The 14,795-nt window shown below is 38.7% G+C and overlaps 1 protein-coding gene across 1 annotated transcript in view; it reads left to right on the plus strand.

The window, feature by feature from the left end:
- Positions 1–14,795, plus strand: part of GRM7 (glutamate metabotropic receptor 7) — a 638,108-nt gene that overhangs the window by 320,703 nt on the left and 302,610 nt on the right. The gene's annotated exons all lie outside the window — the stretch shown is intronic.

Raw genomic sequence — 14,795 nt, forward strand, 5'->3', positions numbered from 1 at the left:
CTGAATGACTACAGTCAAAAGTGATGTTATGGAAAAACTTCCTCAGGTTAATAAGCAACTGCTTCATGGTAGGATTTCATCTTGTTTTGATATTTAGCATATAGTGGACTGAGGTCTAATATAGTCACCTTTGTGTTACCTAGAGAGAAAGAATGAGGACAGAAAAGAAACTATTTTCATTCTTCATGTGCATGAATATTCTCACATACCTTCATTTTTGTCTAGATGTCTGTATATATTCAGAGGCTTTATGAACCACTTGTAAAGCCACGTCTTTTATTCAGGACTTCAGCTCCCTGCCACATCCCTGCCAGGACCTCTCCCGCTTTCCCTTTAAACTGATTTATTTCTCTTTCTTTGCCTAGAGTTTACCCCTATCAGAGCTTCCCTTTTGTAGAGAGTCCTGTCTGTATAGGGGTGGGATTATTTGTTGGAAGCCTTTCTCTCTGGAAGTGGAAGTACACAGCCACTGTAGGTTTTCCCTGGGATTCTGTCCAATACCACAGGGCATCCATTTTGCATAAGTATCCTTTTGTCTCTTTGTTAACAAAGGTTCCTCATTCCAGTCAACACTGTGACTCCAACTCTTTGCCCACCTAATACCTTTGTGTAATGAGGAGGTCCCAGCTTCAACTATGTGGTTCCATCTTAGGGCTGCTTGGTGGAAACAGTATTTACTTAAATTGAGTCCTCAATCTTCCAGACCAACTAAATTTAAAAAAAAGAAAAAGAAAATTGAGTGTGAGGTAGTGTGAAGAACTCTCAAATTATATCCTTGAGTGAGATGTAAAGAGTTATGTTATCTGAGCTTTGAAAGATAAATAAGGCAGTAGATAGCAGTGAGCATAAGTAGAATCTCAGGTAAAACTATACATAGGTTTTTCTTTGCATAATGTATTTGATCCAATGTTTTGTACATTGTTCTTAGGAAAAGGGTCTCTTGTCATGCATCCACTTATGACACAAACATGGTAGACAGGATTCCTGAGGCAGTGATTTGCTCATTTTGACACAAAGAATAAGAGCAATATTTCTTTGCCAATCATTAAACAATTGTGCCAGTTGAATCTAAACACTGAGGATATAAATATAAGACAGTGGTTCCCCCAGGAAGCTTGGAGTCTGATAGGAAGGAAGACATTTTTGATACCTAAAAAAAAGTATTTAAAATGGGGGGATATAAAGGACAATGGTTTGTGACTTTCAGTTTGTATCAGAATCACCTAAACAACTTGTTAAAGCAAATATTTCAGGGCCCCATCCCTAGAGTTTCTGATTCGGTTGGTTCAGGGTAGTGCCTGAGAATTCTGTGTCTAAGCCCTTCCTGGATGTTTCTGGTCTGAAGACCAAGCTCTGAGAACCAGTGGCATGAGAACCTATGTAGGCATGATGGAGGTCTGTCCTCCCCACCATGGGGCAACTAGGAGAGCAAGTCAGTTACTAAGGTTCTTGGCTACATAAAGCAGATTGTAGCTGTAGCTTTCTAGGAACAATGCACCAAACCACACCAAGCAAGCGGTCTGACGACTAACTGGCCAACGAGACCTGAGCAAAGGTTACGGCTGCAGCTTCAGAACTGCCAGGGGCATCACTTCCTGGCACTTGTGGTTTTGCCAATGTGGAGATCGCTTCTTAAAACTGCTAGCATCCCTGAATGCCAGATGCCAGATCGTTTTCCTCACTCTTGGATTCTGGGTGGAGGTTTCTTCCCCTGACCTTGCTTTATCTGAGACAAATTGTCACAGAGTTGAACCTAGTTGGTGGATCCTTGTCATATACGTAAACATCAGATGTGAAGGAAGCTGGGGAAGTGACACTGTAACCAGCCTAGACCTATCTTCACACATAGCAGGATTATACAAATGGGACTGAGCATATGGAAAATGGCAAGGAATCCACTTGCAATGCAGGAGATGCGGGAGACTCAGGTTCGATCCCTAGGTCAGGAAGACCCCCAGGAGGAGGAAATGGCAGCTCACTCTAGTATTCTTGCCTAGAGAACCCCATGGACTCCAGGAGCAGCCTGGCAGCCGACAGTCCTTGGGGGTCACAAAGATTCATACACAACTGAAGCAAGTTAGCAGTGTGCAGAAAACATGTCCACTTCAGGGAAGTGTTATGGAAATTTGACTGCTTCTGCTTAGTAGAGAAGGTTAAGGATGGTCTGCTTTATAGACTGAGAGAAAATGCAAAAAAAAAAAAAAGAGCTCCAAAGATAATCCTTAATGAGGCCTACATAGCCCTTCATGATCTGGCTTCAGCACCCATTTCCCACATCTTCTTTCCTTTCATTTTCTCCTGGTCCTTAAACTCCAGAAGGGCTGACTGTCCTTCAGAGTCTTATATGTGCTGAAATACTCCCATTCCTCTCCTTCTGGGAGGGGGTAGGATTAGCAAAGTGATGAGGTAGGCACTTAAAATTCTTAAATGAAATCACTGGACTTACAGTCCTCTGTCATTTATACATTACCTGTAGTTCTTCTAGAGATACAAAAATGAACTTGGTGATTTTCCAGTCATATTTCTGTGACACTGTGACTTTAATTCATAGAACAGTAATTTCAGTAATCTTTGCTTATTTTTCCAGATCTCAGCCAATTTAGTTTAATTCTGTTCTCTGCCCCTGGAGTAATTGCTTTCTATCTGTTTCCTATCCTTGGGGGCCTGACCTGTGTTATGCCATAACGCAGTACCAAAGACTGGGAGGCAGATGTGTTTTGTCTCAGTGTTCTGAAGACTGGAAGTCCAAAATCAAGGTGTTGGCAGGACTGATTGCTTCTGAGGGCTGTGAGGGGAGAGTCTGGTTCAGGCCCCTCTCTTTGACTCAGAGATACTTGTCTTCGTCCTGCATCTCTTCACATTGTCTCCCGGTAATGTCTGTACATGTGCATGTGGCCCTGTTTCTCTTTTTCATAAGGACACTGGTCTTATTGGACTAGGGCTCACCTTTGTGACCTCATTTTAACTCAATTCCTCTATAAGAGCCGACTCATTGGAGAATACCCTGGTGTTGGGAAAGATTGGAGGCAAAAGAAAAAGGGGGCAGCAGAGGATGAGATGGTTGGATGGCATTACCAACTCAGTGGACATGACTCTGAGCAAACTCTGGGAGATAGTGAAGGACAGGGAAGCCTGGTGCGCTGCAGTACATGGCGGTCACGAAGAGTCAGACATGACTTAGTTTTTGAAGAACAACAGTAACAACACCTCTATAAAGAGTCTGTGTCTAAATAAGGTCACATCTGGGGGGACTGTGGGCTAGAACTCCAACAGATCCTTATCTGCAGGGCACTATTCAACCCTTGCAAATAGGCGCCATATACCATGGAGTTCTAATTCTAGAACACATTACACTTATAATGTTGTTACTTATGCAGTGACGTGTTTGTCTCTCCCCCACTGGATCGTCCGCCCTCAGAACACAAGGTCTGCACCTCAGAGGTGCTAGAGGGTATGTGGTAAATAGACAGAAGGGAAGAGACCTGCATGCCAGGCTCAGCTGTTTGGTCCTGGTCATGCGGTCCGTGAGCTACAGCAGCCTGACTTGCTGAGAACTCTGAGTTAGGAAGTGGAAACAGCACCTCCTCCTTGGAAACCAGCATCAAGAAAGTGCCAAGTGTATCGTACATTGCCGAGTGAGGTCGTGTGCAGTCAGGACAGCTTCACAGTTTAAAGCGTCTCTATGCAGCTTCCCCTCAGAGAAGGTCCATCAGCAATGAAGTGGCAAAAGTATTCAGTGTCCCCTGCGCACGCACTCCTGCTGCAGCTTAGGTTTAGAGCATATTCTTGCTAGAAATATGTATCTTTCAGCACTTATGTGGGAAAAGGACTTCCATGCTGGTACTTGAAATTGTCAGTCTCTCTCTCTATATATATATAGAGAGAGGATGTCCTCTGGGGATTGGAATGGTAAAACTCCACTTTTTTTTTTAAGTAACAAAATTGAGAGCTAAATCTGGGAGGGAGTAGGATTAGCAAAGTGATGAGGTGGACACTTAAAATTCTTAAGTGAAATCACTGGATTCACAGTCCTCTGTCATTTATACAATACCTGTAGTTCTTCTAGAGATAAGGAAATGAACTTGGTGATTTTCCAGTCATATTTCTGTGACACTGAGACTTTAATTTCTAGAACAGTAATTTCAATAATCTTTGTTTATTTTTTCCAGAACTGAACCAATCGATTTCTTGTTGTTAGAAGCTTTCAAAACAATGCTCACATCTTCTGCAGCTCACAGTCCCCAGACCACCGTGATAATCATAATGTAGTCTTCTACCCACCCCCCCATAATATAGTACAGTGTTACATATTTATCACAACATGACATCATTGGGCATTGTATCCATGGCAATAAACTTAATTTCTAGTGTTATAGTTTTGGAAAGAACACATTCTGGGTATTTGGTGGTATATAGTAAGAATTTTGAGTTTTCTGGGAAAACAGAAACTTCCTTTGAAGGAGTAAACCCAGTGGTACCATTGGACTAAATTTTAGAAAAATGATGTGTATAATAAACCATAGGTTTTTAATGTATCTCTATCGATTCTCTGTTAGATTCAGAAAATGTTTCTATGGTAGTCCCATCCTTAACAAAATAAGCATTTTACCAAGGGAGGATAAATAGATACACACCTACAGTATCATAGTAAAAATAATAACAAATACACACATATAAATATGTATATATTAGACAGCATATTAAAAAGCAGAGACATTACTTTGCTGACAAAGGTCCATCTAGTCAAGGCTATGGTTTTTCCAGTGGTCATGTATGGATGTGAGAGTTGGACTATAAAGAAAGCTGAGAACCCAAGAATTGGTGCTTTTGAACTGTGGTGTTGGAGAAGACTCTTGAGAGTCCCTTGGACTGCAAGGAGATCCACCCAGTCCATCCTAAAGGAGATCAGTCCTGGGTGTTCATCGGAAGGACTGATGTTGAAGTTGAAACTCCAGTACTTTGGCCACCTGATGTGAAGAGCTGACTCATTTGAAAAGACCCTAATGCTGGAAAAGATTGAGGGTGGGAGGAGAAGGGGATGACAGAGGATGAGATGGTTGGATGGCATCACTGACTCAATGGACATGTGTTTGGGTAAACTCCAGGAGTTGGTGATGGACAGGGAGGCCTGGTGTGCTGCAGTTCATGGGGTCGCAAAGAGTAGAACACAACTGAGCAACTGAACTGAACTGAGTTCATATAGAAGATATGTATCCTAAACAGTCTTTAAGGTGGGTCCTATTTTCCCTGTCTTCCAGGTGAAGCTACTGAGGTATCATCACTTGTCCAAGATCACAGAGCTAGCATTGCTGTTTCACCCACAAGTGTTACTAAGTCACTGGTGAATCTAACTAACTACATTTAAATTAATCATCAAGTTATCTGTCTTGCCTTTACTACTTACAGTCTTCTTAGATTCAACCACTTCTTTCCATTTCTGCTGCCACTTCCCTGGTCCACATCAAAGTAATGTCTGAGATCATTACAGGGGACCATAGCCAAAGCTTACCAGCTACTTTCTCCACCTCCTTGCTTAGTCTCACTGATCCATATGGCACCCGTAACAGCCTTATACAACACATTGCGTACATCATTCTTTCCTAAACTTGTCCAGTGATTTACCAGTTCTCACTGGATGCAGATCAAAATCTTCATGTTTGCAAGGCCCTTTAGTGATCTGACTGCCACCTGGCTTAGCGGAGTCACGTGTTCCTGTGTTGCTTTTTTGTGTCCTCATCACACTGGCCTTTTTCATTCCTCAGATGTGCCATGCTGTTTTAGACTTTAGGATTAAATATTTCTTATTCTCTCTGCCTAGATTTTTTCCCCCAGTTCCCCCAGCATTGTTGATTATGCATTAGCCAAGTAAGTTCTACCAGTGCTTCACAGCTTGGCTCAAACTTCATGACCCCATGGAAGTCTCATTTCTAACTCCATACAGAGTCAGGCTTCCTTTTAATCAGTTGAGTTAGAAACCTACACTCCCCTTTATGCCAGTTGATGTCAAGTCACAGTTTATTTTGTCTTTGATGTCACTCCCCTGTAAAATGTAAACTCATAAATAAGAATGGTCTTCCCTTTTGTTTCCTGCTGCAACCATTGTAAATAATATACAGTCTTTCATGGTTGAACTGTTGAATTTCTATTGAATGACCAGAGTAAGAAAACTATTTCTATTGAGGCAGGTAGAAAGCAGCATTGAGAAAGTCACCTTTAATCTCCATTTTGAAGGGTGACTAGGATCTAAATAAGGCTAAGGTTAGGAGTGGGGAAGAAGTCTTTCCAGGGAACAGAAATCACTTGAAAATCTTAGTGATAAAAAAACACAGTGTTTACAGATGTTGAATAGTGTAGATTTATTTGAATGCAGGGTGAGAAATGGCAAGTAGCCAATGATTTTGGAAAGTTGGCTCAGGTCAAATCAGAGAGTCGAGTCATACATTTATTCTATAAATAATGAGAAACCACTACAAACATTAAGGATGGGAATGATAACACAGTGATTTAAGGAGAACTATTTGCCAGGAATGTGCTTAAAATTTAAAGTCTTATAATCAGATATATTATGTTTCAATCCCAGCTCTCATCTTTACTTGCTCTTTGACCTTGGAAATTATACTGAAGATCTGTATTAGTTAGGGCACTGGCTTTTCTATCAAACAAATCCTGAAGTCTCTGTATATAATAAAAGTACAGTGTAAGTTAATTTCTAGCTGTGGTCCAATATGGAAGTCCTTAGTGACTATTCCTTAGTCTCCATTCCTTTTATCTGTTGTTGTGCAATCTTCTCAGAGGCTGCTGTGTTCAGCTGGCACAATGGGGTACAGGAGGAGATAGGCTTGCTTCTTAAAAGTTTTATCTTTACCTTCAGTGGGTGAAAACTTGTCACATGGTCATACCTGGATGCAGATATAATTGTTGACTGACTAGATGCCATCTGGACAACTCTAGCCTATGTAAAGAGGAATTTGAAATTTTGACAGACAGTCAGCCAGTTTTGCTGTGTACTCTAAGCCACAACTTATTTTTCAGTCAAATGAGGATGTGAATAATATCTAATATAGATTCATAAAAAACAGTGATATATTATATATGAAATGTCCCAGCATATAAATGACCCACTCCTTTGATTAAGGGGAAAGATCAGGGACTAAATTCCACTAAAGAGACTGGAAAAGGAAAGGCCTGGGAAGAAACCAGGAAAAGTGTGTGTTAAACTTGGTTCTTAATTGATGTTTTCAGTTTTGCTTTTGGAACATGTATTTAAACTCTTGGGAACTTGAATGAAAATGATAACTTTCCTGTATTCAGCTAGAGACAGCTCTGCAATGCAGCCAGCAGCTGCTGCCAGCAGTCCTATTCTATGCAAATATCATAGCCCTACATCTATCCTTAGCCCAGTGTTCAAAGATTGCCTGGATTCTATAATCATTAGCAATTTTAATTTATTTTTTGAGATTCACTGATACTGTTTAGTGTCTCAGTGAAACAAACATTATTGGACTTTGCTTGTAACATGGAAGAGATGATTATATCATTTCTTGCTATTGTTGTTTAGTGGCTAAGTTTTATCTGACTCTTCTGAGACCCCATGGACTGTAGCCTACCAGGCCGCTCTGTCTATGAATTTCCCAGGCAAGAATACTAGAGTGGGTTGCCACTTCCTACTCCAGGGGAATCCTCCTGACCCAGGAACCAAATCCACATCTCCTGCGTTGGCAGGCAGATTCTTTACCGCTGAGCCACTAGGGAAGCCTGCATCATTTGAAAAAATATGAAAACAATTTAATAATGGATAACTCTGTAAATCAACTTAAAATTTTATCAGTAAATATCATCACAAGTAAAACAAAATTCCTCTAGGGTGATACATAGCCCCTGTTTGAGTTTCCTGAGCCATACAGCAAATTCCCACCTGAGAAGTCAACACAAAATCATTAAAAGTAAAAGTATCTTCATTGTTGGCCAGTCTTTACTGATGTCTCTCTTCATCTGTCTATCCAGCCATCTATCGATTCTACCTACTCTATCATTTAATCATTCATATATTAATACATGCAGTTGAAATGTTATACTTGCATTATTAGTTATAATCTTTTCTATGTGTTTTCAGATTTTGACATTGGCTTGACTAAGATGATATCCTGTGACATGGAAAGCTTAGAAAAATGGGTTTGCATTTGTAGACTAGATTTAAAAAATCAAATAAGGCTATAAAATGTGATACTTCATGTTGCAATTTTACAAGCTCATCCTTTCATCTTTATCTTTCAAAGAAGAAAACAAATGGAATTGACCTGCTAAATTTGTCTGCAAAACCAAACTCTTCTTTTAAAGAGTTATTAAATATTAAGTGATTTTAATGACTCCTAGAAAAATAAGAAAGTTAAAAATAACCTTCCCAAGTACTCAAACTGAAAACCTTGCTGTTATTTTTCCACCTGTGTCATTTCCTTGTTTCTTTGAGCTGTTTTACTGGCCAAAACTTTGAGTTAATTATATCTTGGTCACACCCTATCCTTTTGTCTTCACACTGTCTGTGTTTACTCGTGTCCTTACCTCAACTAATAGCCAATTAGCTCAGCCAGTTTTCCATTTTGCATTCGTGACTTAGTGAATCATCTGCATTCATGTCACTTAAAGTTCTGTGACTCAGTATTGCCTAAAGAAACATAGAAGCTAATTTTGTGATCAAGCTTTGTTTATTCTTGTCCCTAACTTCTTGCCTAGCGTTATTCAATGAAATTAAAGTGAGCATTAACTTGTCATTCTTCTCCATACAGACCCCAGCATTTTCCGAAGCCTTCTCTGTGCTTATTTGGTTCTCTTCCTTCTTAACGTCTAATCTCTACAAGTGAGGATTCAACCAACTCTTCAAGTCCTGAGGAGTCAATGTTGGAAAGAGTAGGAATTCTTAAGCTAGAATTCCCTTAATTCTGATCTCAGTGCTGTTTTCTGTTTGTTTGTTTTAAGACCATCAAGCAGGCTGTTTAACTTCTGCAGCTTTGGCTTTCTCATTGTTTAATAGGCCCCCCAGCTGCATAGCATTAGGGCTCTTGGAATTTGAAATATCAAGGTGCAAATAACATCTATTCCTTCAGTACAACCAGGGCATGTTTTCTGTTGTTCTAAAATGATGGGTACCTTTTCTATTTATCTTAGATACTGGTTTTATTCTACAACCTGAATACGAGCTGTTTGAAAATATAGTAATTATGTTTATCATCTTGGTATTTATTTAGCCCCTACATTTATAATGACAAAGACCAATGTCTGATTTCTCTGGGTATCCCATTAATAGTGTGTGATTATTAGTTAAAGGAAGGAGAAAGAAAAGAGAAAAGGAGGAAAGGAGAGAAAGAAGGAAAGAAAAAAAGAGAAATAACGTTTTTGTTTTTACATTTTGAGAATATGGTCATATAATGTGTTTTTAATCCTACTGCTTATTAAATCACTTGTGTTTGTGTATGTTCTTAGGACTCAAAAGTGATACTTTCTTACCATTACCTATAATTCATTATTAGTTAAGTTCCCAAGTTTCATTAAATTCTGTCACAAATGAAGAAACTTTTAAAATAGCTTTAAAGTAAAATTTTTCATTCTAATAGTTATGTCCTTTCCTCTCAGAAATAATTCCTTTTACATCTTGTTCAAAATATACAGTCTTATGTTAAATGTTAGTTTGCTTTTTAGCTTAATTTCTTTCTTGCTTTTGCTCGGGTTTGTTGATTAATTGCCTTCCTTATTAGCAGATGTCTCTTTAATAAATTTAACATTTTGTGTAAGTGTATCTTTCAGCTAATGTGAAAGCAGGATTTCTTAGAGCATAATTTGTCTGCCTTTTATTGAAACCAAAGTCGTATTGTGGCATCAGAAAGTCTAGACGGAACGTCTAAGAACATTTACTAGTTAATTGAAATTACCCAAGGCAACACCTCTAATGTATCGGGCAAAGACCAAGATAAAAATTGATTTACAAATCTTTTTAGTCTTCATCAGGACCTCATTCCTGCCATTGTCTTCCTGACTTATTATGCATCATTTATTTTATATTGTATTACAAAAGTTTTCCTTCTTTTCTGCACTTTAAATTTAAATGGCCAAGCGGTCCTGCTCTGCCTTAAATACATCCCATCCATGTAGATCACTAGCTACACATTAGCTGTGTAATAAGAATATCTCAGTGCTTAGCCCATGAGCACACCATAGCCCCCGCTCTGATTCTTCTCCTCTAAACCTTTGGGTTTATACAGGCAGATAAGCCGAGTAAAATGGTTAGGTCAGGAGTCAGTCCATGAGGCAGGAATTGTAAACTGCCAAAATTATCCTTGAGGATCCCATACAGAAGGATAAAAGTTTCAGATGGACCCATCTTTCAGTTGGTCTAACACATTTTTTCCCCCTTAACATTAAAACAGATACCTGTCATCCAGTGGAATACCAGTTAACTGTGTTTGGTTTGTTTCAGGGCTGATAGCTTAAAAATACCTTGATACACTAGAATCTAACTTAAGACCACTCACTATGGTCAGAGAAACTCAGTATCTGAAGTCTGTGGAGGGAATGCCCGAGTCATGGCCTCCTCACCCCTAGCCCCGTGGATGCTCACGGGAAACAGTCACCACAGGGCATAAGCAAGTGGAAGCATCTGCCATATTTAATTCCCCTCCTCCTAATTATCTTTGTTTCAACAAACAAACTTAATTCATGGAAGTGACCCTACTATACCTGAGCTATAGTAGAAGACTAAATCTGGGTTTTCTATGTGGGCAATCCCAGCTTGCCTATGTATTGGTTTCCTTCACAATAGCCTCTTGTAGATTAGAGAGATTAACCACTGGTTCTCTTTTCTACTCTGTATTTTAAATTCAAAACAGTCACTGGAGTTGATGAAACCTCACGTCCCTCAAGAAAAATGATCGATTTTATCTACTAACTTGTTAAACTGAAGTGACTTGCTTGAATTTAACAGGAGTTGGTTGAACTCTTCTTCCCTGTAGACACCATGTAACTTGCCTTCTCCTTGTCTCCTCTTGGTGACTTGGGAGTTGTAATATATCTAGTACTGAGTAAGATGTGTAAGGCTCATCTTAAACTTTATACATAACACAAGCTCTGTCACAGTAAAGGGAGAACAGATCTAGCGAGGGATTTAGTTCAGTTCATGCAGACACAACCAAGTCATAGAGGAAAAAAACAGTTTTACTTCTGTATTTTTTTTTTTCTTGCTTTACCTGAGAAACAAAACCTTGAGGAGTCTTCAATACCTTATTCACAACTCAGAGATTCACTGTACATTTCTTTGTGAGTGGCTTTAAGAAGCCTTGAGTAGATAACTTTTACATTGATATCTTACTTTGGTTTTGAGTTGCATTTCCCTAATGATTAGGGTCTTCGCTGATGGCTCAATGGTAAAGAATCACCTGATTGTGCAGGAGATGTGGGTTTGATCCCTGGGTCAGGCAGATCCCCTGCAGAAGGAAATGGCAACCAGCTCCAGTGTTCTTGCCTGGGAAATCCCATGGACAGAGGAGCCTGGTGGGCTATAGTCTATGGGATCACAAAGAGTCAGACAAGACTGAGCATGCACCCAGATCAGACCCATGACACAGTTACCTCTCGTAGATGTAATTTATTCCCATCACAGCTTCTAGTTTGAAGAGCTAGAGTTCAAATCTAGAACCCCAAATTCTGACCACAAATTTCAGATTCTTTTTTCCAATAGACCAAGAGTCAAGCGAAGGATTTACAGATGCTTCTTTTTAACAAGCAAACCCTCTAGCAGATGGCTGTCAAAGTTATGTCTCCCATTACTCTTGAAAATGTTTTCTGTGCCTGTCATCGAGTTAAGACGTATCCCATCTGACTAGGTGAGTGAAGTCGCTCAGTCGTGTCTGACTCTTTGCGACCCCATGGACTATAGCCTACCATGCTCCTCCACCCATGGGATTCTCCAGGCAAGAGTACTGGAGTGGGTTGCCATTTCCTTCTCCAAAGGATCTTCCCAACCCAGGGATCGAAGCCAGGTCTTCTACATTGCCGGCAGGGAAGTCAGGAGTCTGCATCTATTACCTTTTTGCTTCTAGTTAATTGAACTTTTCTTTCCTATTTGTTACCTTTGAATTTTTAATTTTAAGCCAATCTATTTTATCCTTAATGCATCTGCTACTTAAATTCTGTTTCTAATAAGTCATTTTGTTTTTAACTGAGGAAAACATCCCATAATCATTTTTTAAAATTTATTTATTATTTGACTTTGCTGAGTCTTAGAGCATGTGAGATCTAGTTCCCCAACCAGGGATGGAACCTGGGCTGTTCGCATTGAAAGCACAGAATCATAGCCGCTGAACCACCAGGGAAGTCCCCCATGACCATTTTTTAATAAATGAATCCGATTAAGCAAAGCCTCAGTAATTGCTGAATTATTTCCCTCCTGCTCCAGTCTTAGTCCTTACTTATTATCTATGTTTTGAGCAGGAATATTCAATCATAGAAGATATTAAATATGGTTTCAAATTTCTTTCCAGTCCTCCATTATAAATTACCATAGACGTCTTAAGCTAGTGCTCCTTTCTCTTCTTCCCATACCTGGTGGCCTCCATAATGATTGGACGCACTGCATTCTAACATTTGTCAAGCTGTATTCCCCCTACACTTTTCCTTTTAGTTGAGAGACCCCCTCAGTTAGATTTGTCACTATTTAGCATAGATCCATTTTTCCCAAGCTTTAAATGTTTTCTTTCCCTGAATGCCCATCGTTTTGGAGCCTTAGCCAAGGTTTCAAAATCCAGATTCCAGGTCTTTGGCCCTAACTTCCTGGACAGTTGTTAATTTCCTCTTTTCTTGTGTTTCTTAAAAAGTGTTGAAAGTAGCAACAACAGCAAAAAAAACAAACCTTTCTTTTATAAACTGTATTTGACGTTCCTCATAGGGAAAATGTCTTTGGCCCCAGCTTTTAAAGCAATGTTAAATTACACAAAACTTAAGAAAAACCATAAGCATTTAGTCTAATGGACTAATGTGATATGATATCAATCTATTATTTTCTTATCTGAGTTCACAGCTAGAGAATGGCACAGGCCCAAAGTGGTGTGGTTTTATTCTGCTTATGACTATTCTCAATGTTTACATCTTTTGCCCACTTACTTCATTGTCCTTATTTTTACATACCTTCAGTTTTCAAGTTAGAGAATTATGTAGGTAATAAAAAAACTTCTCAGAATGTACTGATAATGCAAAAATCACCCTATTTAAATAAAAGAACATTTTAATATGTTTTACCCTTTAGGTAGCCTAAAGCTTTTCACCCCTTAATGTGCCATTATCCAAGCATTGTAAAACTAGCTACCCCGCAATTAGCTATTTTGTTGTAGCTTGCAGATTTTCCTCCCTTTGGTGTCTTTTTGGATACCTTTTAAACATTATTGCTTCAATAAAAATCTTTTGGACAAGATTGCTTTTGTTTTAGTGTTTTTTATTTATTTATTTTTACCTTTAGTTTCCCAACAATAAAGGAAGAAAGATCTCAGGGGAAAAAATGGATGAAGTTGCAACCCAATAAATTTAGCAGTTTGTGTTCTGCTTGTAGCTCTTGTTAAACATCAAGTTCAGAAATGGCACCAACTTCTTGAAAGTCGCTTTGTATTTCCAATTCCTCAAGTAGGAAAGGTTCACTTAATTGTAACAGTTTTGTTTTTTTTCCTGAAGAAACCATATTCTGTAATATCACCAATAGTAAGAAGTCATGTTCAAGGTAAAAGAATTCTCTCTAAAGTCGATGGAATTCTTTCATTGATAATGTCTTCCATTGCTGACGTTCACAGGGAAATAGACTATTTTATGAAATCATGTATGATTTTATGTAGTAGGTTTTTTTTTGTGACCCCTACTTTGTGCTAGGTATTAGGTACAGGGGTGGGAAATATGTTAAAAAGATAAGAAAACGGTGGTTTTGAACTCTAAGTTGTTTTCAAGGAGAGTATAATTCAACCAATCACATCACATCTTGGTAAGTATAGCAGAATAGGATGGTGATGGTAACTCTCAAACAAGCTGGGTCAAAGTGAATTATAAACCTTTAAGATATATATTCTTGGGGTAAGAAAGGGATGGATAGGTAAAACAGAGCATTTTTAGGACAGTGGACATTTTTCATATGTTGTAATGGTATATAGCATCATTATTCCAAACCCATAGACTATATGATACCAAGAGTGAACTCTAATGTAACTATAGGCTTTGGATAATTATGGTGTGTCCATGTAAATTCATCAGTTGTAACAAATGTACCCCTCTAGAGGGGAATGCTGATTAGGAGGGAGGTTGTGCATGTGTAATCTCCAGGTATATATGGTGAGTCTCTGTATCTTACCGTTAACTCTGTGGTGAATATAAAACCACTCTAAAAAATTAAGTCTTAATAATAGTAAAAAAAAGAATAGATGAATAAAATGATAGAGTTAGCTCAAAATGAGAAGTCTGTATGATATGAATCATCTGATTAAAAATTCTCATTAATCAAATAAAGCTATTAAGGTGTTTCATTAACTCTCTCTGTAGATAGGTAGACAGATTAATCTATCTACCTACCTACCTACCTATCTATCTATCTATCTATCTATCTATCCATCTATCTATCTATCTATGTATTTGCCTTATTCCAAGAGATTCTGGTTCTCTAGTTCTAAGTTGTACCTGAGCATCCATAGTTTTTAAAGTTCCACATGTAAATCCAATGAGCATTCAAGTATAAGTATCAGTGATGTCAAATCAAGTGTCTCGATATCAAAGACCAA

The sequence above is a fragment of the Oryx dammah genome, unplaced genomic scaffold (assembly GCF_014754425.2).
Source record: "Oryx dammah isolate SB20612 unplaced genomic scaffold, SCBI_Odam_1.1 HiC_scaffold_9, whole genome shotgun sequence".
Classification (NCBI taxonomy): Eukaryota; Metazoa; Chordata; class Mammalia; order Artiodactyla; family Bovidae; genus Oryx; species Oryx dammah.